At 38.7% G+C, this 26012-nt stretch overlaps 1 pseudogene; it reads left to right on the forward strand.

Moving 5' to 3' along the window:
• Positions 1 to 1463: 1463 nt before the first annotated feature.
• Positions 1464 to 25804, forward strand: LOC102958242 (annotated as a pseudogene).
• Positions 25805 to 26012: the final 208 nt, after the last annotated feature.

Below are 26012 nucleotides of genomic sequence, written 5' to 3' on the forward strand. Positions count from 1 at the left end.
ATGTAATTATCCACATTACTCAGTTCTCAAAAAACTCTTAAGGAAAAAGACAAAGAGCAAAGTAGGAAACGATATTTGCAGTTGATTGTATTTGCAAGGAACTAAACTCTAATCTACAAAGAAACCATAGAATAATAATTTTAAAAAACCCTATTAAAAAAGTGAGTAATAGTTCACAGCAAAGGAAATACAAATGACTCAGGAACATATGAAACGATGCTCAAATCACTCCCACATAGAAAAAATGCAAATTAAAACTACATCAAGATACCATATTTCACTATCAGGTTGGTAAAAATCCAAAAATTTGACAACCCTTAGGGTTGGCAAGATATAGAGAAATGGGAGCAGTGATTCATTGCTGGTGGGAGTGTAAATAGGTATAATCATTCTGGAAGGCAATTTGGCAATATTTATTGAAATTACAAATGCATGTACTCTTTGACTCAGCAGTTCCAATTCTAGGAGTTTATGCTACAGATATATTCACACATGGGCAAAATCATGAATGTGCACGGTTATTTACTGCAGCAGTTCCTATAATAGCAGAAGATTGGAACAATCTAAAAGTTTGTCAATAGAGAGCTGTTTAAATAAATCATGGCACATCCAAATAATGGGATACTGTTCAGCCATAATAAAATTTTTTTTTTCCAAGAACAGAGATGCTCCATAGTACTAATATGTAAAGACATGTAAGACATACTGAGTGAGGGGGAAAGTACCAAAGTGTGCACAGTAAGCTACATTTTTTTAAGTAGGGAAAGGAATAGGTGTTGACATTCGCTTATAGAAGCATTTTTTAAAATTCTGAAAGTCTACACAAGAAGCTAATAACGGAAGTTATTTATCTTGGTGTAAAGGTGGAAACCACCAGATGGGGGACTGAGGAGAAGAAAACCTTAGGCTCACATTCACTCTTGTAAAATTCTTAAACTATCCAAATCTATTACTTGTTTTAAATATTAAGTAAATATTAAAATACAACTACCATTAAGCAACAGAAGAGTATTCCAGGGCTATTTGTCTGATTTGGTCAATTCCTGGCATCTGAAGGCACAACCCTTTCTTCACTAGAAGTTTGTAGGTCAGGAAAGACAGTCAGTGAAGTTTTAAAAGTAATTGCTTATTAAGCACTATTTTAAATATATATATATATATGAAATACATTGACATCACAGTGGTTAGAGTAGGGAAAAACACTAGAAAATATTTTCCTACCTACAAGCATTCCCATGTTAATTTTATATTTGTTTAGGGTTAATAAGCTGCTTTTTCAAAATGCAAACATGGGGTACATTTCCTGCAAGTATCTTGAAGCTCAGCATGTATTATTTCATCTGATAGTCTGTTCAAGAATAATCTGTATCTGCTGAAGGATGGGTGTTTCCAACTGGGGGAAAGAGAAAGGTTGGGGAGAATATCCAAACCTGTAGAAAGGGAAGGACTGTATGAAAGTAGCAATGGACAGACAGCCCAGCAGCCAGAGGAGAACGGACAGGGCGGGACTTTCAGAGAGAATGGGTAAAGAAAAGGAGGTGAGAGGATAACTAATCAGAAGCCTGCTTCACATCTGCCCGGAAACTTGTTGGTGGCAACCACCTGAGTTCCACAGATAATGACCTCTCTTGCGGTCTCTCACACACAGATCCTACTTTGCCAATGCTTGAGATTATTGAAGAACATTTGCTTCTTGATCCCACAGAGACTTAGTGTCCATTCAGTCTCATGGGTTTCTCTTTCTCTGTCTGTCTTCCTTTCCTCTCCATTTCCCTTCCCCTTTCCCTTCCTCTCTTTCCATATAAAAATCTGTGCATACTTGATATATGCACCTTGATGAATTTGAAGATAAGTATACACCTGTTAAGCCATTACCACAATCTATGCCATAACCTTATCCATCACTTCCAGAAGTTTCCTCCTTACCGTCTTTAATGTACGTATGTGTGTGAGTGTGTGTGTGCAATAAGAACAATTAACATAGGATCTACTCTCTTAGCAAATCTTTACACATATAGAACAGTACTGTTAACTCTATGAACTATGCGGTACAGTAGATCTCTAGGACTTATTCACCTCATAACTAAACTTTGTCTTTTTTGACCAACACCTCAACATTTCTTCCTCCCCCAGCCTCTGGCAACCACCAAACTACTCTTTGCTTCTGAGTTTGGCTATTTTTTTTTTAACGTTTTATTTAGTTAGTTATTTTTGAGAGACAGAGAGAGATAGAGCCTGAGCGGGGGAGGGGCAGAGAGAGAGGGAGACACAGAATCCAAAGCAGGCTCCAGGCTCTGAGCTGTCAGCACAGAGACTGACACGCAGCTTGAACCTGTGAACCACGAGATCATGACCTGAGCCGAAGTTGGACGCCCAACCGACTGAGCCACCCAGGTGCCACTGGCTATTTTAAATTCCTCACTTACCTAAGTGGGTTCATAGTCTTCTAATATATACTGCATTTCATAAGAAGACCCAGTGCTTAAGAATCATTTTGTGAATTCTCTCTCTCTCTCTCTCATTCTCTCTCCGTTTGCCCCTCTCTCCCTCTCTCTCTCCCTCTCATTCTCAAATAAAAAAAATAAGAATTGTTTTGTGTGTGTGTTTTTTCTAACTCTAAAGTAAAATAGAGAGCTATTTAAAGAGTAGAGAATTAGGTAAGATTTTATGAAAATATGTATTTTGGATTAGGTTTGTTATCACATAAGATGTACATATATCATTTCTGAACCAGCTGCTTCACTTGAAAGCCCAGTTTCCAACTGTTCAATACTCTCACTATTAGAAATTGCTTACATTGTGACATCTGCTAAATAAAACCAATGATAGTAAATAAAATGAGTAAAATCAACTATACTGCTATCATCTTATGAATAATATATCTTTCCATTATATTATGAAAAGGCCATTGTGCCTACGTTATCCAAACCCACAGTCATGAGGGATTAGACTTTTATTTAAATGCTTTAGGAATAACCTGTCAGTTGGGGCGCCTGGGTGGCTCAGTCGGTTGAGCGTCTGACTTCTGCTCAGGTCATGATCTCATGGTTTGTGAGTTCGGGCCCCACGTCGGGCTCTGTGCTGACAGCTCGGGGCCTGCAGCCTGCTTTGAATTCTGTGTCTCCCTCTCTTTCTCTGCCCCTCCCCTGCTCATACTCTGCCTCTCTCTGTCTCTCAAAAATAAATAAATGTTTAAAAAAATTTTTTTTAAAAAGAATAACTTGTCAGCTCTGGTGAACAGCACAGATTCCTCTATATCACTCTAGCAGGTAGGTATTTTGCCTGGTAGTAAAGAATACATGGTGCTGGCAGGGTTGAGGTTGCCAAAGTTCTCCATGTCTGTTTCAGCACAAATTTTACCATAACTTTAAAGTGTTTCTTGTTATAGAAACTCTGTAGTGCACGTCCTGTGCACTTAGAAATACTTTTCCTACTGTTAAGGTGATATGATGCAGTCATGTTGGAAATGTATTTATGTTCATTCATGTCAGATTCCCATAACAGTCTTGTTCCACAAATATACAGGTGCAGGGTGGCTGGTTGGCTGCCTGGCTGAGAAAGAGAAGGTGTGTGACAGAGGGCCCTGATGCATAGCATCCTAACATGTTAGAGAAGGAAGGGACGCAGAGATTATAGGGACCTAGCCCAATTTTTGCCAATGAGGAAATTCAGTTAATAATATTATTTACAAATGCTATTTATATTCTAAACACTTTCTTTAATCAAATCACCCAGCAAAGCAGAGCCTGTTAAAAAATATATTACTACTAATAATAATAATTATTATTATTGTAGAATTATAGAATTATAGAATGGTTGCTATAGGGAAGAAACAAAGAAAAGAAATGGGTATTCTGGGGATTCCCAGGTGGCTCAGTTGGTTAAGTGTCCGACTCTAGAATTCAGCTCGAGTCATGATCTCACGGGTTGGTGAGTTCAAGCCTCACATCAGGCTCTGCACTAACAGTGTGGAGCCTGCTTGGGATTCTCTCTCTCTCCCTCTCTCTACCCCTCCCACTGTCTCTCTCTCTTTCCCTCTCTCTCTCTCTCTCTCAAATTAAATAAATAAATAAGCTTAAAAAAAAGAAATGGGTATTCTGTAAGGGAAGAATAAGCATTTTGACAACTGGGAGATATCCATCACTTTGTGAATTTGGGAGTGGGCAGGCTTCACTCCCAGGAACAGAAACAACCATGGGACAACCTTTGCATTGTTTTGTGGAGGCAGGCAATGAACAGTCAAGGAAGCCTTGCAGCTGAGGTTATTTGGTCCCACTTGGGCGAGGATTTTCACTCAGGGATATGGACATTAATCCCCTCTGTGGACCCACCCACAGTGTTTGTTCCACACCCTTCAGCCTTCAGCCAGGCTGCCTTGTCTTTACCACATTCCAGGCAGGATGGTCATGATGAAGGATGGCTTCACTGCTGCTTCTTGAACAGAAGCGTGTGAATGAGAATCCCCAACTTAGGTTCTCAAGGCAATAACTACCTTCCTAGCAAGATTCTTTAAAAAATGAGAAGATTTTTTAGAAAGAATGTCTTCTAGCATATAATGTTGCCAAATAATTAACATATATGAAAACCAGCCTATCAATGAGGGGTTTTAATAGATCTGAATATATTGTTTGGCACTCCAAACCTGAATACTGCAATAATAATCTTTATTTCATGACATCTAATGAATTTCCTTTTTCCTTGACATACTATGACAACATAGTAACTTTATAACTACTTTTTATCTTTCGGGGCTCATGTATGGTAAAGAACAAATCACTCAGCCTACATCACAACGTATTGTAAGGAACAAAGTGATCCTATTTTCCAGGCTGGACACTGCCTCTGACTTGCCAAATGTTACTGGGCAAATATCTCATTTCTCTGAACCTTAAATTTCTAAAGTATAAAATGAGAGGTTAGGCTACATTATCTCTAATGCCTTCTGTAGTTTAAAGACTCTGATGCACTTTGGAGCCAATTCTATAAACATTTTATAAAATTATCGCTGTGATTACTATTTTCATTATTTCAAGTTGAAATCTGAATCCTAGTTGTAGGGATCATACTCAAACATTTCAATTTGGCAGTGTTCAGCTAGCCTTTAGCGGTTTATCTGGATGGGCACACATGATGGTTAAGATGTCTAAGGAAGTACACAAAGAATTCTGTGGTTGACTTTGATAAGACAAAATGCTTTCTGCAGGGTGCTATTCGGATGAACACACCAGGACACTCAGCCAAACTCATGTGAACTATCCAAACCCCTTGATTCTGCAAACTGGGTTGCAGATCTTTCGAGAACAGGCTTTCTTACAAGATTGCTGGCACTTTCTCTTCCAATCCCAGCCAGAAAAACAGTAAGAACAGCCTTTCTCATATCATTTTGGCATTTCTGGTCTTGGCCCAGGCTGGAAAATTGAAGTGTAAAAGCACTTAACTGAACATTTCAGAAGGTAAAGAAATGTTCAATTCAAGTTTAGCTCTCAAATGGACAAGTGGTTCTTCTTTTATTCACCTCATCAGAACCCTAGATGGCAAAGAAATACCATGATTTTCTCTCTGCTTTTAAAGGTATCTACTCTAAGTTCCATGTTAGAAGCAAATAAAGCCCTTTTATGTGCCTCTGTGAAGGGCTATTGCTTATGTGTTAGAATGTTGATTGGTACTCTCAATTCAATTATGTCTATATCAAGCTTTGAGTGAATAAATTTTTGAAGAGTTTTCATTAGAAAAAAATGACTAATGTTTTCAAATAAAGTATATACAACTTACTAAAGTTAACTTAAGGATGAATATACATACACAACTTATGAATAATATACACTTGCTTTGAAGTATTCCTTGTCACTGCCATATTAGCAGAGCCCTTGGTCAGATTGGTGCCATTTCTGCCTTGATTCTAATTTTTGTTTTCCTCTATTCTCATTCTGTTCTCTGCCACACACATGAGCAACCCTCACAAGCTCAACTCCAGCCTGATCCTACATCTGATTATTACTTTTGCTATTTATTAATTTTTAAGTTAATATGACTCTGCTATGTCAACTAGAAAACACTTGCTTCAAAATTTCTAAGACAGGAGGAAAGTCCCTGACTTTGGGATAGGCAATAATTTCTCCAGTGAACACAAAAATCAATAATCGTAAAAGAAAAAAGTGAATAAACTAGACTTCATCAAAATACAAAATCTTCAAAAGACACCATTGAGAAAATGAGAAGGCAAGCCACAAGACTGGGAGAAAAAACATTTACAAAACAAATATCTGACAAAGTACTTGTATCCAGAGTATGCAAATAATTCTTACAGCTAATAATAAGACAGATAACCCAATTAAAGACAGACAAAAAATTTGGATAGACGCTTCACAAAATGATACATATGAGTGGCCAAAAAGCATGTGAAAATGTCTTCCACATCTTTAGTCATCAGGGAAATGCAAATTAAAACCACAGTGAAAAACTACTACATTCCCACCAGAATGGCTAAAATTTTAAAAACCAACAATACCAAGTGCTGGTGCAATGTGGAGGAACTGGAACTCTTATATATTGCTGATGGGAATGCAAAGTGGTATCTCTTTGGAAAATAGTCTGACAGTTTCTCACAAGGTTAAACATGTACCTACAACCCAGCAATGGCACTCTTAGGTAGTTAGCCGGGAGGGATGAAAGCATATGCCTGTGCAAACAATTGTACTTGATTGTTCATGGCTGCTTTACTAATGATGGCCAAAAAAACTGGAAGAAAAAATTCAAATGTCCTTCAATAAATAAGTGTATGAGCCAATTGTGGTATATTTGTACAACGAAACACTACCCAGCAATAAAATAAATAAATAAATAGAAAGGAATAAACTATTGATATATAGATTTCATGAATGAATCTCGAAAACACCTTGCTGATTAAGAGAAGCCAGAACAAAGATAACAAACAAAGAGACAAACAAACAAAACTAGATAATGTAAAATTTCATTCATATGAAATTCCAGAGGAGAGAAAACTCACCTATAGGAATAGAAAAAAAAAAAAATCAGACTTTCCTAAAGCAGGAACGGTAGGGAAGGGGGATAGGGAGGAGGCAAGAAGAGGGGGAGACAGGAGTGTGCAGCAGGGAGCCTAACTGACTTTTGGAAACTTGGGGAGTGATGGAAAAGCTCTATATCTTGATTTTGGTCATGGTTTATAGGTGTATATATTTATCAAAACTCAACAAACTCTACACATAAAATGCATGCATTTATACTATGTCAATTATGCTTCAGTAAAGTTGATTTAAAAGAGCACTGTGAACAAACCCAAAAGCCTAACCACAACTAAGTTTCAAAAGGTTTTATGGATCTCCCCACTTCCCACAGGAATAGAAAAACTTCCAATATGTGTGGTACAGAAAATATTTTCTTCCTGTTACTTAAAAGGCCTTTACCACATGATTGTTTCCTATTAGATATCTCTCTCAGATACTGCATGAGCTAAAGTTTAAAACTATACGTTCTTCCTTGCTGCAGTTACGTGTGAATTACATATGTTATGAGGTATAGTTACTTAAACAACCTAATAGCTTTGATCCTTAATTTCCTCATCCGTAAAATGGGAACAGATCATCTCAGAACACTTTGTGGCATCAGTTCTTTCCTGCTGGCTGTTCTCCCTTGGAGGAGGCCCATAGGCAGTAGCCACAGCACCCAGCCGGAATGGCACTATCCCACTTCCGTGAGGAGTGGCAGTGATGTATGGCCACATGGTTCAACCAGTAGGCACAGAAGATCCGCAGCCTCAAGGCCTGGCAAGCCAAGGCATACCACACCACCATCTGAACCCTCTAGCCCATTAATAGTTGCCCCACAATGAGGTATCACACCAAAGTGCGAGCTGGCAGGGGCTTCAGCCTGGAAGAGCTATGAGTGGCTGCCATTCACAAGAAGGTGCCACCGACCATTGGGATAACAGCAGTGGATCCAAGAAGGTGGAAAAAGCCCATGCAGTCCCTGCAAGCCAATGGGCAGTGGCCCATCCTCTCTCCCAGAAAACCACTGGCCTCCAAGAAGGCAGACAGCTCAGCTGAGCTCAAATTGGCGACCTAGCTGACAGGACCACTCATGCCCATTCAGAATGTCTATAAGAAGGAGAAAGCCAGAGTCATAGAGAGGAGGAGAACTGCAAGGGGTTTGCCAGCCTTCGCAACGCCCACGCCAATCCCCAGCCCTTTAGCATCTGGGCAAAAGGGGCCAAGAAAATTGAAGAACAGGATGTTCACAAGTACAGCTTGTGATAAAAAGAAAAAAAAAGTGGTAATAATAATATTTAACTTGTATGATCAATATCCTTTGAACACTATGCTAAGCACAAAGAAGTTTATTAACGAATTTAATAATTGTCATGATAGTGGCGTCTGGGTGGCTCAGTCAGTTAAGAGTCTGACTTCGGCTCAGGTCACGATCTCACAGCTTGTGGGTTCGAGCCCCACAGCTTGTGGGTTCAGCCTCGAGCTGACAACTCGGAGCCTGGAGCCTGCTTTGGATTCCGTGTCTCCCTCTCTCTCTCTCTGCCCCTCCCCCGCTCACACTCTGCCTCTCTCTCTCTCTCTCAAAAAATAAGCATTAAAAAAAATAATAATAATAGTCGTGATTGATACTTATACTACTAAATTTCAAGAACCCAAACTGCTTCCTCAAGGGCTTCCTTCTGAGCAGTGATCACATTAAAAAGGCAAGTAAAGCCCAATAACGTGTAGTTTATATGTATGCTGACCTCAGTCATTCTCAGAAGCCTGTATAACAGGTCTGCAGTTCTCAACATGTATCTCAACACATATTCCGTCATGTCGTTTTACACAGACTGCAAATTATTTTCTTTGCGATCTCATCATTTATTGCTTCACAAACTTTTCTCCAGATTTCTTCCAAAATAAAGCCAGCTAGACCATTGTTTTCCACATTTTATTTGGAGTTGTGATAGAAATACACATAACATAAAATTTGCCATCTGTATTAGTTTTCTAGGGCTGCCATAACAAATACCACAGACTGGATGGCTTAAATAACAGAAATTTTCATTTATCACAATTGTGGAGGTTAGGAAGTCCAAGATTAAGGTGTCAGTAGATTTGATTTCTCCTGAGGCCTCTCTTCTTTGCTTGCATATGGCCACTTTCTGTTTCCTCACATGGTTTCTGTTCTATATGCACACATCTCTGGAATGTCTCTGTGTCCAAATTTCTTCTTCTAAGGATACGAATCAGGATGGATTGGGCCTGCCCTAAGGGTTTTGTTTTAACTTAATCACCTCTTTAAAGGCCCTATCTCCAAATATGGTCACATTCTGAGATACTGGGAAACTAGGGTTCAACACATTAGGTTGGGGGGCAAGGGGACACAATTCAGCCCATAATACCATTTTAACCATTACTGACTGCAGACTTCAGTAGAGTTAAGTCAATTCACAGTGTTGTGCAACCCATCTCCAGAATGCTTTTCATCTTTGAAGCCTAAAATTTTATATCCATCATACAAAAACTCCTCATTCCCCCCTTTTCTCAGTCCCTGGCAACTACCATTCTACTTTCTGTCTGTGTGAATTTGACTATTCTAGGTACTTCATTTAAGTAGAAACATATAGTATTGTCTTTTGACAACTGGATAATTTCACTTAGCGTAATGTCCTCCAGGTTCATCCATGTTGTAGCTTGTGTCAGAATCTCTTCCTTTTTATGGCTGAATAATATTCCATTCTATGTATATATCACATTTTATTTACTACTTTACTAGTCAGTGGTCACCTGGGTTGTTTCCACCTCAGCTATTGTGAATAATACCGCATTAATATGGGTGGACCGCTATCTCTTTAAGATCCTGCTTTCAATTCCTTTGGGTATATACCTAGAAGTGGAATATCTGGATCGTATGGAAATTCTATCTTTAAGTTTTTGAGGACCCACCATATGTTTTCCATAATGGTGGCACCATTTTACATTCCCGCCAATAGAGCACAGGCACCACCAATTTTTCCAATTCCTTCCTAATCATTCTTCTTTTCTGTTTGCTTGGTTTTTGTCTTGGGTTTTCTTTTTTGCAGTAATTATCCTAATGGATGCTTGATTTGCAGTCCCCCTAATAACGAATGATGTTGAGCACCTTTTCATGTGCTTGTTGGCCATTTGCATATCTTCTTTGGAGAAATGCTTCTTTGAGTCCTTTGCCCTTTCTGAATCAGGCTAAATATTCTGTTTTGTTTTGTTTTGTTTTAATTTTATTTATTTTGAGATACATTTTGAGTGGGGGGAGAGGCAGAGAGAGAGAGAGAATCCAAGCAGGCTCTGCACCATCAGCATAGAGCCCAGTGCACGGTTCCACCCCATGAACCGTGAAATCATGACCTGAGCTGAAATCAAGAGTCAGATGTTTAACGAACTGAGCCACCCAGGTGCACCTAAATATTCTTTTTACTGTGACCAACAGTAAGAAATAAATGTCAGCCAGTGTGAATTTAGGTGTGTGAGCACACAAGTGCAGACACACACACACCCTTGCTGCATTAGATTCATCCTAATATTTTCTATGCTGTTTTTCTTTTAAAATGCTGGTCACCATCCACTAAACTGTTTTTACAACTTACTAATGGATTGCAACCTAAAACTTGAAAAACAGCTAGACTCTACATTTCTCCACCTCTAAATAGTTCTTTCTTTTGCATGTAGTGTGCTGAATATCTTCTCTCTGTCCTGCATGTGTATCCTTCACTCTTCTCCAACCAATTGTGTTCCCTACGGGGCTGACCTTCGTGAACCACAACAGTGGACTCCTGTGACCTCCGACTTCCTGTTGGATTTGGCCAATAGAAGTACCTCTAGGAGAACAGGAGGAAAGAAATTTGGAGCATATATTACCCTGGCTCCCCGCCCCCCTCCCCCCGGCCCCCGCCACTCCTCATAGTTAGCCTGTCTGGGTTTAAATAACTGTTACTTATTTCTGTTGTCTTTAGGCCTCATGAAGATGACAAACCCCATTGTGAATAGCTCCCAATCCATCACTACCCCTTTTGGGTCCCCAAACCTGGTCCATACCTTCATAAATAATCTCTTTCTTAAATTCTCCTCAAATTCTCCTGTTGAAGTGTGCCATTCCTTTCTTGCCAGGGCCCTCACTGCTTAAATATAGTTGTTCATATACTATCCTCTCTGCTTTTCTTTACACTTGAAATTTTTAAAAATGAAAAAGTAAAAAGAGAGGTTAGTTACAAGGAACCATTCCAAAGTAGAGATGGTCCTTGACTTACTATGGTTCAGCTTATGAATTTTTGACTTCACATGGTGTAAAATCAATACTCATTCAGTAGAAACTGTACTTTGAATTTTGATCTTTTCCCAGGCCAGTGGTATTTAGTATGATTCCCTCCCGTGATACTGGGCAACAGCAGTGAGCCACACCTTCTGGTCAGCCCCATGATCACAAGAGTTAACAACTTACACTCTTGCAACCATTTTGTACCCATACAGCCATTCTGGTTTTCACTTTCAGTACAGTGTTAAATAAATTACGCGAAATATTCAATAATTTTTTTTTATATAAAATAGGCTTTGTGTTAGATTATTTTGCCCGACTGTAGGCTAATGAAGTATTCTGAGTACATTCAAGGGAAGCAAGGCTAAGCTGTGATGTTCAGTAGATTACCGTTCAGCAGGTTAGATGTATTAAATGCATTTCCGACACTATATTTTCAACTTATGATTGGTTTCTTGGGCCATGACCCCATTGTAAGTTGAGGAAGATCTGCAACTAGGAGTGATGCAGGTACAGTTGGTCCTTCAGCAAGATCTTGACTCTGCTTTGGTCACTTGGCTTGCTTCCAACCTGTGCTCACAAAATTTCAGACATCTTGCTGTTTTTTCTGCTTTGTGTTTCTCCACTAAGTCTCACTACCTGCTCATTTTCCCCAAATTTACTGGCCACTGACTTCTACTAACCAATTTTCTTGCATTTCCCCCTTCCATAAAATAGAGGCCCTTCTGACTATGAGGGTCTATGCAACCAGAGATATTAAAGGTGATTAACGAAGGGAATATGAATTATACCTTAAAATGCCTCCTCTTTTTCCCCTCCACTCATGGTAAAAAATTTCTCTTGGTATTATCTCTTTCATTGAAAAAAAATTTTTGTTCGTTTCCATACAAAACTAGTGTTACTTGTTTCTAGACTTGTTCTTCCTGACGTAGAGCAGGACAGAAAAAAAATAGTAATTAAATATGTCATTTTCAAGTACATTTTTATCTTACGGGTATAAAGTAGATCCATAAGAGAAATGATCTTGCATCCACCACCTTCCGGACTTAAAATTCAGTAAGAGGACCGATGCCCGCAGAAGTAACAGCGGCAAGCACAGGAAGACAAATGAAAACAGAAATAGTGATAGAATGACAGAGCTCGGACACTGGTCTTGAAAAAAGCAAGGAAGAACAAGAAGAGGTATCTGATTTTTATTGGAGAGGTTTTTCCTGGTTCCTCCTATCCAACTCCTTTCCCCTTTTTGAGCCCAGTGTCTTTATAGTGCTTTCACATTTTTAAAAGAGCACTATCTTTTTCTCTTTCATTTTGCTTGTCTATTAAGACCTTTAGAGGGGTGGAAACCCTTGATGGTACTAGTCACACAGCAATAACCTCAGGCAGACTTTGATTTTAGTAGGGAAGTGATTTATAATTGTCTCCGTACTCGTTTTTGTTGTTTACAGGAGATAAATCCAACTAGCTGTACATCTCTTTAGTTTAACATGACATCCCAGTTAAATATAAAAACTTCCTTAAAATACACTGCCATGATAGAACATGCAAAATACAGGTGTTGAATCTCCTCTTTTTCCCGAAATCTTAGTTCTTGAAAAGCAAAGATTTTCTATGTGGAAATTGAGTTGCCTATTGAGCACTTATTATCAGTCAGACACAGTTTTAGAGCCTTGGAGAAGCAATGGTGAGCAAACTAAAACTCTGACCTCGAGAAATGTATAACCAGTCAGGGGAGAGAGGTAAACGGAGAAGCAGATACCATACAGTGTGTGGTACCTGCCACCATAAGGGTATGCAAGGTTCTGTGGAAAAACGAAAATTGTATCTAATCAGACAAAGTGGCCCAGACAAGGATTCTTAGAATAATGTTATCTATTCAGATGAGAAGATATAGGCCACTGATATTTAGTGACTGTTTTCTAGAGCCCAGGCGTGGTTCTAACTTATACTCGTTTAATCTTCGTAATAACCCCAACAAGCAGATACTGCTACCAACATCACCATTATCATCACCATCAAAGCCCAGGAAATGGAGAGCCAGGATTCCAATTCAGGCAGTATCATTTCAGAGCCCGTGCTCTTAACTAACAACACAAAATAGCCTTCCAGGAGATAAGGGAATAACATGAGCAAAGACCCAGAGGGTAAGAAAGCATGTTCCATTTGAGGAGTTGAAATTAGAAATTCCATAAGGCTCAACAAAGAGTACAAACATAATAAGAGGAGGAGAGAGGGGACTGGAGATGCAGTCAGGGGTCAAATCATGAACGGCCATTAAGGAGACCGGACTTAACCTGAAGGCATTGGGGAGCCATTAAAGAGTTTCAACAGAGAAATGTTAAGGCCAGACTCACACTTCAGAAAATCACTCTAAGGGTGGTTTGAAAAATGGATTGAAGGGAATCAAGACCTGAGGCAGGAAGATCCATTAGGACATTTTTGCACAAGTCCATGAGAAAGGTAACAGCAGCCTAAATAAGGAGTGATGGGGCTGGGGGAGCAGGCAGAATGGAGACATGTTGGAGAGAGAGAACAGACAAAAACTGGTGGTTAATTGACTGCGGGCACTGAGAGGGAAGGCAAAATTGGGATGAGTATGCTCTAGCCAGAGGATGGGTGACAGTGCCATCTGAGGTGAGGGAACACAAACCCAGCGAGTGGAGCTCCTGAGTTCTGGTAGCGGCAACCGACTCTAAGTGGCCGTCAGAGCACCAGGCAGGATGGTCCAATAGATCTTCACATCCAACCACCAAGAGTGAGAGCTGAACTAGAATTGCTCATGTGATGAGAATTCCTGGTCTGCATATTAACCACGATTATGGGTGAACAGACCCAAGGACACAGATGTCATGAGAGGTGAAGAGGACCTAAAGCGGAAAAGAGATAGCATCATCATGTAAGGGCCATCGAGAGACGGGGAACTCAGAAATGAAGCTGAGAAGCCACTGCCAGAAAGGCAGTGGAAAAGTCACAGAACATACAGTCCCAGAAGCCCAGGGAAGAGAGCTCAGAACAAAGATCGGTGAGACTGTTTTGTGGGAACCATCACAAACATCCTTCTGTTCCAATAAATAAATAAATAAATAAATAAATAAATAAATTCCTCATGCTCAGAGTTTGATAGACTTAAAACATTCTATTATTATAGGAATTATATTGGCAGGACAACTCAAGAGAATGTTTGGCTCTAAGGAGATACTTCTGTCTCCTTAGTGTGTGATCCCTGTAGCCTTTGTTGCCACTGACATTCATTAACTTAAAAAATCATTAATCAGTCCTAGACTTTCTATTTTCCTGGTCCCGTCTAATATCAACAACAGGAGAGAAATGATCTGTTGCATATTTCAAATAGGTTGATCATAATGTTATCTATAGGAAACTGAAGAAAAAATATCAATGATGTTTCATATAGATTTTAGACTTTTCCATTCTATTATCAATGTTACTGTAGCTGTTTCAGTCCCAAAGGATGACTGATTAGGTTTAGTTATACAAATCGAATCTTTGATGCCTTCAAATCTCTTTTGAAATAGAAGTACTGTAGTAGCTGGGTAGGGAACAATCTGGTTGACAATTCTGCCATTAAGTTACTGAACATTAAGACATTTTGTTGAGGTGTATTCTATACTAAAAATAGAAGTATCAAACTGCATCAATTATACACACCCGTTCTCAACTGCCATTGAATAACCCTGATGGCTGTTTCCTGGAGAAGAAAGAGAGATGATAAATACCTCTTCTTTCCATTACTGGAAATACTTTTCATTATTTGAAAAGAGGAGTCAATACTTGTATTTTGTAAATTACGGAGAATAAAAATCATCTTAGGTAAAGTTTGTTGAGAGAGTTCAGTATAAACTTATTAATTTGTCAAAATATGTTGAGAACTTGGAAACAGGTTGTGAGAGAAGCATTTTCAATAGTTTATGGTGATTTGCTGGGCATCCCAAGCAGCCCTACGAGAGTTAGGGTAGAATGTAGGAAAACAGGAAAGCTGGAAGGCGAGAAGATGTGACTGGCCTCTCTTCTCTTCTTCTTTCATTTACATCCTAGCTCATTTTTTTCCAGTTCCAGGTATGTATTTTGGGTGACTCACATGCATCCTTTTTAATAATATATAATTTGTTGTGATGAACAGGAAATTTAATTCTAAACAGCAAAGTGAGGAATAGCTGAGACAGACTGGATGCTGCAACCCAGAGAAATGACAGGTTTTCTATGAAACAGGCAAATTGCATGTAATAAGGGAGAAATTCTGTAGGAAGATGGAATATTATTTGGTCATGCTAGAAGGACCAATTGTGTTTGCTATAAATTTAAATCTCTTAGCTGAGTTTTTAATTTGTGAAGCTTTCTGTAATAAAACCACAACATGTTTTTCCTTTAGTCCTCCACTTCCTGATCTCCCTTCATTCTGACTTTTCTCTTTCAAACTTATGCCTTCTTTTAGCCCTAATCTTCCTGTGACAGCAGCTTGTAAATTTCAAGCTCTTTCCATTCACATTTGCCACCCACCCTGCCATCAACACCTCACTCACTGATCCTTGGGTTTCCAGATCTGACCTGGCATAACCTTGAGGCAGGCTTCCATGATTGACAGCAGTTGCATTTATAGTATTCTTTCTCGGAGACAGGAAAAGACCAGAAGATTTGCAGTGGCAACTGCCAAGGAATTTTATGTAAAGGATTGTGGGTTATAGGAGCTTTTCTGACTTGTACAGAAACCAAAATTCAGGTCATTCCTAATACAGATAAGCCACACAGCATTCTGTGACCTTTCTGAGTTTTATTTATTTATTTATTTATTTAGGTTTTGTTGTTTTCCTGCCTCTTCCAATCTGACTGGTATTGTCTGGTGTGGTGAGTGGTAAGAAAACGGTTGTGGAGGTAGGGGGCAGTCTTAATTCCATTCTCTGACTTCTCCCCTCCACCCAAACTTGCTGTTGCCTCTTCTGCCCTTCTCCTCTCCATCTTTCCCAATCCTTCTTCTGTCCTAGTTTCCTTTTACCATCTCTGTCCAATACTGAAAGGCAGGGGGTAAGCTCAGAACAAGAAGATGTGATTAGACTGAGTGGGGACACTATTCCGGGTCCTGCACACATAAACATATACACACCTTAACTTGCAAAGCTTAAATCACAGTTTCATGGAGGAAAAAAAAAAAGTTACCTCTTTGTGGCATTTCAACCAGAACAAAAGTCACTGAAATACAACCTTTTCAAACTCAATTTGTTATCATTAACATTACCAGCCATATCAGTAATGTTGAAATATGACTAAACATTACAATGGATCCCAAGTGTTTTCAAATACCCTGCTGACAGAATACTGCCGGCCCTGTTGGTATTGCAAAGGACAGAGCCTACATCTGGGTAGATACAAATATTTTAGGTTATTCTCTTTGAAAATAAACATTTGACCAAAAGGTCTAATTCTGATTGCGTATATGCCTTAAACTCTCTAATACTGACATAAATTTTTAGACTGCTATTTGACTAGACTCCCAGAGTTCCTTTTTCTTCTTTTTTTTTTCTCCCCCTTTGGGTTACAAGGGCTCTTTTCGAGCCTACAAAAGATGTCCTTGTCTGTATAAAATCAGGAATACCAAGGGTCTTTCATCCTTCGACTGAAAGAATGGCTCCTGTTCAGTGATTAATGGAACTCTGAATTAGGAACTAGGGTCTCCAAGGGGTGCTGTTTTGTATTAACAAGGAAAAATGCGAAAGTGGAAGGTAAAACTGTATTTTCTCAGCACCGAAATGTATTTCCCCTTTGTCCTTATTATAATCAAGAAAAAGATAATTATTTCATTTTTGCATATGTTTTAAGATTTTGCCCTTAACTTGTAAATGCTGTCCTTCGGGTAATCGTCATTTCACTTACTAAGTAAACAAGAAAAAGAAAACAGAGACACCTGTCAGGCAAGAGGACAAATATCATGGGAGGGGCGTGCAAAATTGAGAACTCTTAAGGCATTTTTCACAATACTCTTCTGGCTTAAATCACTCTTGCTACTCCTGGACAATAGTTCCTTGAAAACCAGGATAGCTTGGATTCCTAAGCTGGGTATACTGTTTACTCTGAACCTTTTTTGCATTTCTAAATTTCACCTCTCATCACAAAACCACTAGGGCATGACATTCTATTATTCTATTTCTGGAATAGTGAACAAGTATTCCATTTCTGATTAAGTCACATGATTTTATTTTTTTAATTTTTTAGTGTTTATTTATTTTTGAAAGGGAGAGAGACAGAGCATAAGTGAGGGAGGGGCAGAGAGAGAGAGACACAGAATCGTAAGCAGGCTCAAGGCTCTGAGGTGTCAGCACAGAGACTGATGAGGGGCTCAAACTCAAGAACCATGAGATCATGACCCAAACTGAAGTCGGAGGCATAACCGACTGAGCCACCCAGGTGCCCCTGGATCACCTGATTTTAACCGAAGTCTTTTGGGAGGGGTGTAAAATCAGCTCACTTGATTTCAAAATTCTGTCCCATTTTCTTTTTTTCCTTTTCAGCATCAGATTAGAATCCTCCATTTTGTCCCTCTCATTGGCAAAGCACAAATGTGGCAGGGGACTGTGTGGTTGCCAGGGTGACCCCAAGGACCAGTTACAGCACATATGATTCTACAAATGGAAGTTCCTCAGTCAGACTCAATGGCAGGAAAGAAAATTTGCGAACTTGCCCAGGGCCAAGCTGGTGTAAAGTTACAAATAAATGTTCAGAATTAACCACCTCCTGTTACTCCTAAGGTACAAAAATAACTCCATGAAAAGAATTTTTATTTTTCTATAATCTTGTTTAGTAATTTTTCTCTTTTCCTTAAAACACACACACACACACACACACACACATTTATAGTTATAGGAGAAAGAACATTCTTTGCTTTGAGGGGCATTCATAACAGATTTGATTAATATATGCAGTAGACTATGTACATGCTTAATTGCAAGAGGGTTCAAAAGTTTCCATTTTTAATTATCAAAGGATGAGAATCAGCAACAAGTTAGCCTGAAGCTCTAGAGTTGCCCCTTCACATCAGTGGGCCCAAGACTGACTTGCAGGATCTTCTGTTAATATTTTGACTCTATGACTTTAAGTTTCTACGGATACCATATTTTTTAAGCTGCCGTCAGGACAGTCACTGGCTGGAAACACAAGAGCGAAAGAGGGGAGATGATCACCTTACACTGGGCAATCTGGTTCTCATGTTTCCTTTGAAGAACTACATTCTGCTTTTGGCTTTTTCTGGAATTTTGCGCAGGTTTGTTCTGATTCTATACCTCCCTAAAGCAGAAGTTTAAAAAAAAATGTATTTATCAATTAGGGTATATTAGGTTTTTTTCACTTTATATATTTGACAAGTGGCGTTTCAACATAAACTAAATGACTCTTTCAATATCATTTAGACTAATTTCAGTGATACTTAGGTAAGTAATTCTTCTGCTTGAGAAAAACTTGATAACAGCCTAATCAAATCATTGCATATTTTCAAGCTCAACAAAAGTTTACTGAACATGTCAAGATTTTACAAAATCTATATGTTCAATTGCTATCTGGAGTGGTAAGCATTTTTTATTAAATATAAATTGATTATTAAACATTTTTTTCCAAGGTGTTGAGAGTCATTATTTCCTTTTTGACAGCTTTGCTTAATATTAAAGAGATACTTCAATTTACCAAGTACTGTCAGGTGTAATAATCTGCTTGGTAAATATATATATGTCAAGGTCAACTTGATAATCTTCATTCACTATCACAACCATAAAAATTTATGAAGACAGTTGAGGGTGTTTAGAGAAAGATTACTGTCTGAAACTCCCCAGTCATAATATCTGAATTCAAAAATAGTTTATTCCAAGACCCATAGCAACTTCAAGAAGTCCAGTGTTCTGGTGTGATATCAAGGATTTTCTCATTGACATTCTGTCACATTCTATTTGGAAAAAACTAAAACAAGAAAATGGCATTAAAAGTAGAATGAAAATAATTTGACAGATGTTTCTTGTTTCAGTTTGGACAGTTGGCATTAGAGATAAACATTCATAATCTTTCTCTTCTTGTTTGACAAGTCCTAAGATATGTTGCTTCACACACCAAATTCTGGTGCTTACGAATTTTCAGAAGTATGACCAGATCTTTCCGTTCACCCTCAGACTACAAACACATTTGTCCATTCTGTCCACTTCATAGGCAAAGTATTGATACATATCAGATTTACTGCCACAGGTTTATCCCCATTTAATCTCAGTCCCATCATTGTCTTCTCTGCAGTATACTTCCCCACCGACTGTACCATCTATCTACACCTAAGTAACTTGCTCAATAAAAACTACTACCACTTCCCCTCCAGGTGACTGGTTAGGGTGGAAACACGTTTAGTATGAAATATTTAGTTTAGTGTGGAAATATCTCCCTAAAATGTCCAGATCCTGAAACCACCCACACCAATAGGATGAATGACTCACAATATAAGTGCCTGTCAAACTTCTCTTCCAGAATTACTCCAAGATTTCAATGTTATACTTATCTTTTAATAAATATCTGTATTGTAATAAATTGAAATTATCTTCGAGTTGCTAGGTTCATTTGGTTGTATTCCTCATCCCAGTTGATCACACTTTAATGTTCCTTCTGAATACGTCTGATGTTTTTTTGTTTTTTTTTAATTTTTTTAATGTTTATTTATTTTTGAGACAGAGAAAGATAAAGCATGAACGGGGGAGGGTCAGAGAGAGGGAGACACAGAATCTGAAACAGGCTCCAGGCTCTGAGCTGTCAGCACAGAGCCCGACGCGGGGCTCGAACTCACGGACCGCGAGATCATGACCTGGGCAGAAGTCGGCCGCTTAACTGTATGTCTGATGTTTTTAAATCCATATCTAGACAGTAACCCCTGAAGAGCTTCTTTCTGATGCCGCCTAACACCTTCCATGTTCATTAGGGCTACACAGTATAAAGAAAGAATGGACATAGGACCGTACTTCCAGGGTTTAGCTATTTTCAGAATCAATGACAATTATATCTCAAAGGGTTTTCCAGGAGGAAGCACTAATAAATGAAAAATTAAGTCCTTGGAGAACCTAAGAATGGTATGTACGTATTTATCAACATAAAATATAATTATTTTGCATACATCTCAATCATCTGGCCTCTAAAATTCATTTCCAAAAATAATTATTAGTGGTTCTGTAAGAATAATGGCCATTCTCTTAAGAATCCATTATTCAGACCTATTGATTTGGAATTCTTACAGTTTTTAAAAATTATTTCCTTATTCACCCATGGGAAGTGGCTATTCTTGTAATGTCTCCTGTACTTCCTAGGTGACTAAAGTCTATTTTTTATTTTTCTTACTAGAGACACAATTTTTTAAAGGAGTTATTCTGTTTATTGTATCTCCTTCATTTATAAGTAGATTAATTTCTCTCTATGGTATCTTTTTAAAATTGATACATTGACATTGTATGAATCTATCTTTTCTCTCTATCCTTGTTTCTGGAAGCCACTCTTATTTTTTCCATGCTTTTACCTGTAGGTCTTAGACATATATGTATTTAAAATATTATCCTTTACAATTCTAGTATATTTTTCCTTTGGACATAGGTACATAAGCTTTCTTTTATGAGAACAGACTGAATGCTTTGTTTTTATAGTATGAAAAGGGAGTCCCATAGATGGGCTTTAAGAGGTTCCAGAAGCCCTTTGAAACTTTACACAAAACCTGTACATGTTCATTTGCAGAAAGAAAAAAATCCACTTCAGAAATTCTCAGAGGATTTAGGGAGATGAAAGAATAATAAACTTCTGGTGTAGACAGTCCACAGTCCACAAGGACTCCATGTACACCAGCCCACACAGCTCTACCAGCCTTGAACCTTCTGCTCTCTCCAGGTGGTGGCTACATTTCCCTCAACTAAGAACTGAGGAAAGACTGACCCAGAAAGACCCTCACTCATACACATGTTGAGGCTTAACTGATTACTAGTTCCTAATATAGGAATATATAGGAATAATTAGTATATCTAATTTACCCAGCTCCTCAGGAATGTGGGCTTCTCATGAACAACGACCAGTCCCACTTCTGTAGCCAGGGCAAAGGGAGATCGTTTTTGGCATTCTAAATTAGAACTCAAGTGTTTTCTTATTCTAAAAATCACATAGAAAATGTTATATGGAGTCGTTTTTATGCTGTGAGTGGCCTAAGAATCTACCCTTAGTTATTTCCAAGGAAAACACACCACAAGTTCCAACCTGATTTCCACTTAGGTCCTGCCTATGTAGGTCATTCCAAGAAAAAGCAAGGAAACATTTTATTTTGTTGCTTTTAGCTTTTCCTCTTAAAGATCATCATTCAGTTACTCCAGCTGTATAACTCTAAGCCAAATCTTACTTCTGCTTTCCAGACTCATATTCAACTCTACAGTCTTTCTCTGTCTGGATACTCCCAGGCTTCCCTCCTAACACTGCATGCCTGCCTAGCCCCATTCCACAATAATAAGCACTCTCTCACTCGTATTTGTTTCTATCTCTTGCATTGTGTCTGGTCTGAACTGGAATTCTACAAATGTGTGCTAATGCAAACAAATACAACTGATTTTAAAACGTTTTTTTTTTTAATTTGGCCATTATTATTTTTTTTAGTATATTTACTTATTTTGAGTGTGTGGGCTGGGGAGGGGCAGAGAGAGAGAAAGAGAGAATCCTAAGCAGGCTCTGCACTATTAGCAGAGAGCTGGATGCGGGGTTCAGTCCCATGAACCATGAGATCATGACCTGAGCTGAAATCAAGAGCCAGATGCTTAACTGACTGAGCCACCCAGGTGCCCCAGGTATTATTTTCAAATATGTAACCTGAATTGTTAATAAAGTAAGACATGCAAATACAGTCTTGGGGCACCCTGTTTGGTTTCTTATTCTGTTAATGCATTTTAATATTTCTGAACACAATTTTTACTAAATCCATACATAATGAGAAAAACTATGAATATGAGCATAAATCTCTTAGCTTGAGTCTACTTGATTTACTAGAATGTTAAAGGTGGACCATTTCTATTGTAGTTTCTGGTCTGGATCACAGATATTCCCGGTTTCCAGAGTGAAGTGTTCAACTACTTTTACATGTAAGCAGTATGCATTTTGACATGCAAAAAAAGAGATCATTGGCTAAAGCCATTTTGTGACATTTAGCCCATCCATTGAGGGTATAATAAGTTTGAGATTTAAGAGGCCACTAAAGGAGCACCTGGGTGGCTCGGTTGGTTAAACGTCTGACTCTTGATTTCAGCTCAGGTCATGATCTCATGGTTGGGAGATTGGGCCCCAAATACAATCTGACAATGCACAACCTGCTTGGGATTCTCTCTGCCTCTCTCTCTCTCTTTCTCTGTCCCTCTGCCCCTTCCCCACTCTCTCTAAAACAAACAAAAATAATGATAATAACTCTTAAAAAAACGAGGTCATTAAAGAAAATGTCTTTAGAGAAACATGTTGGAAACTATGGTATTTCCTTCCCACTACCTTAGGGAAGAAGGAAAAAAGCTGCTTTCCTCTGACCTCAAGTCACGTGGGAGGAAATTGCTGTTTCTCCCCTGGAGACCCAATAAATTGGTCATTGTGTCACAAAGGAAAAAAAAATCCTACAAGGAAGAAATTGGCTGAAATGGCTGATGGGAGGCAAGAAAGAAAGCCTTATTGGAAGTAAATTGGGATAACAAACATGGGGGTAGAGCCAAGAATGTGTAAGAGTTTTGCACAAATCAGATGTTGACCATGAATGAGAAAACCAGACTGGAACCATTTTAAGTTTTGTTCAAGAGGACTGCTTGAAAAGGTGACCTGAGGAAAGAGCCTAAATGTCCATCAACTGATGAATGGATAAAGAAATTGTGGTTTATATACACAATGGAATACTACGTGGCAATGAGAAAAAATGAAATATGGCCTTTTGTAACAACGTGGATGGAACTGGAGAGTGTGATGCTAAGTGAAATAAGCCATACAGAGAAAGACAGATACCATATGGTTTCACTCTTATGTGGATCCTGAGAAACTTAACAGAAACCCATGGGGGAGGGGAAGGAAAAAAAAAAAAAAGAGGTTAGAGTGGGAGAGAGCCAAAGCATAAGAGACTGTTAAAAACTGAGAACAAACTGAGGGTTGATGGAGGGTGGGAGGGAAGGGAGGGTGGGTGATGGGTATCGAGGAGGGCACCTTTTGGGATGAGCACTGGGTGTTGTATGGAAACCAATTTGACAATAAATTTCATATATTAAAAAAATAAAAAATAAATAAATAAATAAATAAATAAAAATGTTAAAAAAAAAAAAAAAAAAAGGTGACCTGACTCTCCAAGGGATGAAAACGATGAACTACTACATGCCCTGAAACTGAGGGAAAAATTAAAAATAGGCAGCTGGAAGACAGAAGACTCACTGTCTATGTCACAGGAAGTTTACCCAGGTATGGCTGATGGATGAATTACAAAGAGACCCATCAAAGTGCCCCTTCAAGAAAAAAATCAGCTTCAAACAACCACTGAGACCAGACAGAGAACCCCAATATCAGGGATTTCCTGAAAATTCCCTCCCTTCCATCCCCCTCATAACCCTGGAGGTACAAGGCAACCTAATGGGATGAGTAGGGAGAGAAGAAATGAAATATAAGATAATAGAGTTGTTCTGCATACCTGGCTGCCACTGCAGACCTTCAACCAGAACAGGTTCAAGCTGAGGGAGGGAAAAAGACTTAATTTCATATGAAGTATCAAGTTTTGCTATTACATGGACCTTGAAAAGAGAGTTAGTTTTATGACTAAAGGGACTAGAAGGCTTTTGATTTTCTGGGAGGAAATGGGAAAGTTATGGATCTAACACATATTTCATCCCAAGAGCAGAGAAGATCTACCCAGAGCAAGTTTGGCTGAGCAAAGGGAGAGGGGAGCACTTTTCAGTTTCACCATACGTCCTATGAACAACTGCTATTTCCACAAATACTACCTTTATAATCCAAAAGTACTCTTTGAAGTTGAAAATGGATATATCAGTAATTTGGTAATGTCAAGATGCTTGAAATGTTGCCCCTGGAAAGTGGTGTTTCATTCTCATGACCCAAGGTTGAACTTCTAAACTCTCTATTTTGCAGTTACAGCGGTAATTGATGATAAGATCTTCATATTCGTCCCCCAAAAAATAATTTCTTGACTTTAAAAAGTATTTTTGCAGGGTGCCTGGTTGGTTCTGTTGGTTGAACAACTGACTCTGGATTTCAGCTCAGGTCATGATCCCAGGGTCATGGGATTGAGCCCTGTGTCGAGCTCCATGCTAAGCATGGAGCCCGCCTAAGATTCTCTCTCTCTCTCTCTCTCTCTCTCTCTCTCTCTCTTCCTGCCCCACTTCCCTACTTGCACCTACTTGCACTCTCTCTCACTCTAAAATAACAGAAAAAAAGTATTTTTGCAACAATATAAATAAATACCCCCTAAAAAACTTTTGCACTAAAACATTTTAACATTGACTATTATTGAAAAGGTCTCATTTGCATTTATTATTTAATAGACTGCATTCAATTTGCCAGTGAGCACAGGAACAAAACGATATTCTAAATTATTTTCCATAAGCAAATCTCTAATTCAGTTTGATAAAAGAGATTCTCAACATGTTATAGATGAACGATTAGGAAGCATTTTACGTGATAATGATTGTTGGTCTAGAAATCATTATTATCTAACACATGCTGAAACTATAAAGAACCCCATCATTCAAAAATGGCATGTAAGAAGGCTACTTTGCTCATACCATAACTAAACTTAGTCTCACCATCCACCTGGTTGATCATATCCTCTTAAAGCTGACAGCCAGATATAAAATATGAGAAAAATTCCAAAATCATCCTAAAATGCATAAGGTGAACACAGAGGGTCCTTCCTTTTACAACAGTATTTCCACATAACGTTCCTGGCATCAAATAGGTCAACATGACAGAAACCAGGAAGACAAAAAAGAAGAATATCTTGATTTGGTCAGTTGGTAGGTTGCCTTTCTAATCGTTCTACACTAATCTTTTGCTATTCCTGAGTTTCCTATACTCTGACACCTCTGTGTGTTGGTCTTGATGGGGACTTTGTTTTTGTTGATCTATGGGCCTGCACAAGTTCTTCCATTTCTTTAAGGCCGAGAAGATTTAAACTTCTACAGACAAGATGAAGAATATATGCCTAGTTAAGAATCCAATCATCAGAAATGAGTGGAAAACGGGTTAGGTGGGACTAGGCCTGCACAGTTATCACTAAGTCCATGGGGAGGGACAGGACTGTCCCAATAGCTGTTTGCCTTCTCATTTGGCTACTCTTCTTAGGCTCCTGCCACAGGTCAGCCTCTTGGCCAGTGTTGCTCAAAGACCTTACTTCAGTACAACCATCTGCCAGCTCCATTCCTTCCAGGTTTATGCCAACACAATGCCACTCAGAAACTTTGGCCTTACTCTGAAATTTCCCTTGCTCCCAGTGAAACATCTAAAGGCTTCTTAACTTTGACATGATTTGGGTTCTTCCTTTAGGCTCTGTAACCAGCTCTTCTACAGGAACAATCTGCCCTCCATTTTTACATTTATTCCTAACCCTCATGGGTTGGAAAATCAGACTGATGTGTATCCGTAAATTCGTCACTTGCACAAACATGCATCCACACACTCTTTTAACAGGTGTACTAATAACAAAAATTAATTTAAGCACCATC

Source organism: Panthera tigris, chromosome A1, assembly GCF_018350195.1.
Source record: "Panthera tigris isolate Pti1 chromosome A1, P.tigris_Pti1_mat1.1, whole genome shotgun sequence".
Lineage (NCBI taxonomy): Eukaryota > Metazoa > Chordata > Mammalia > Carnivora > Felidae > Panthera > Panthera tigris.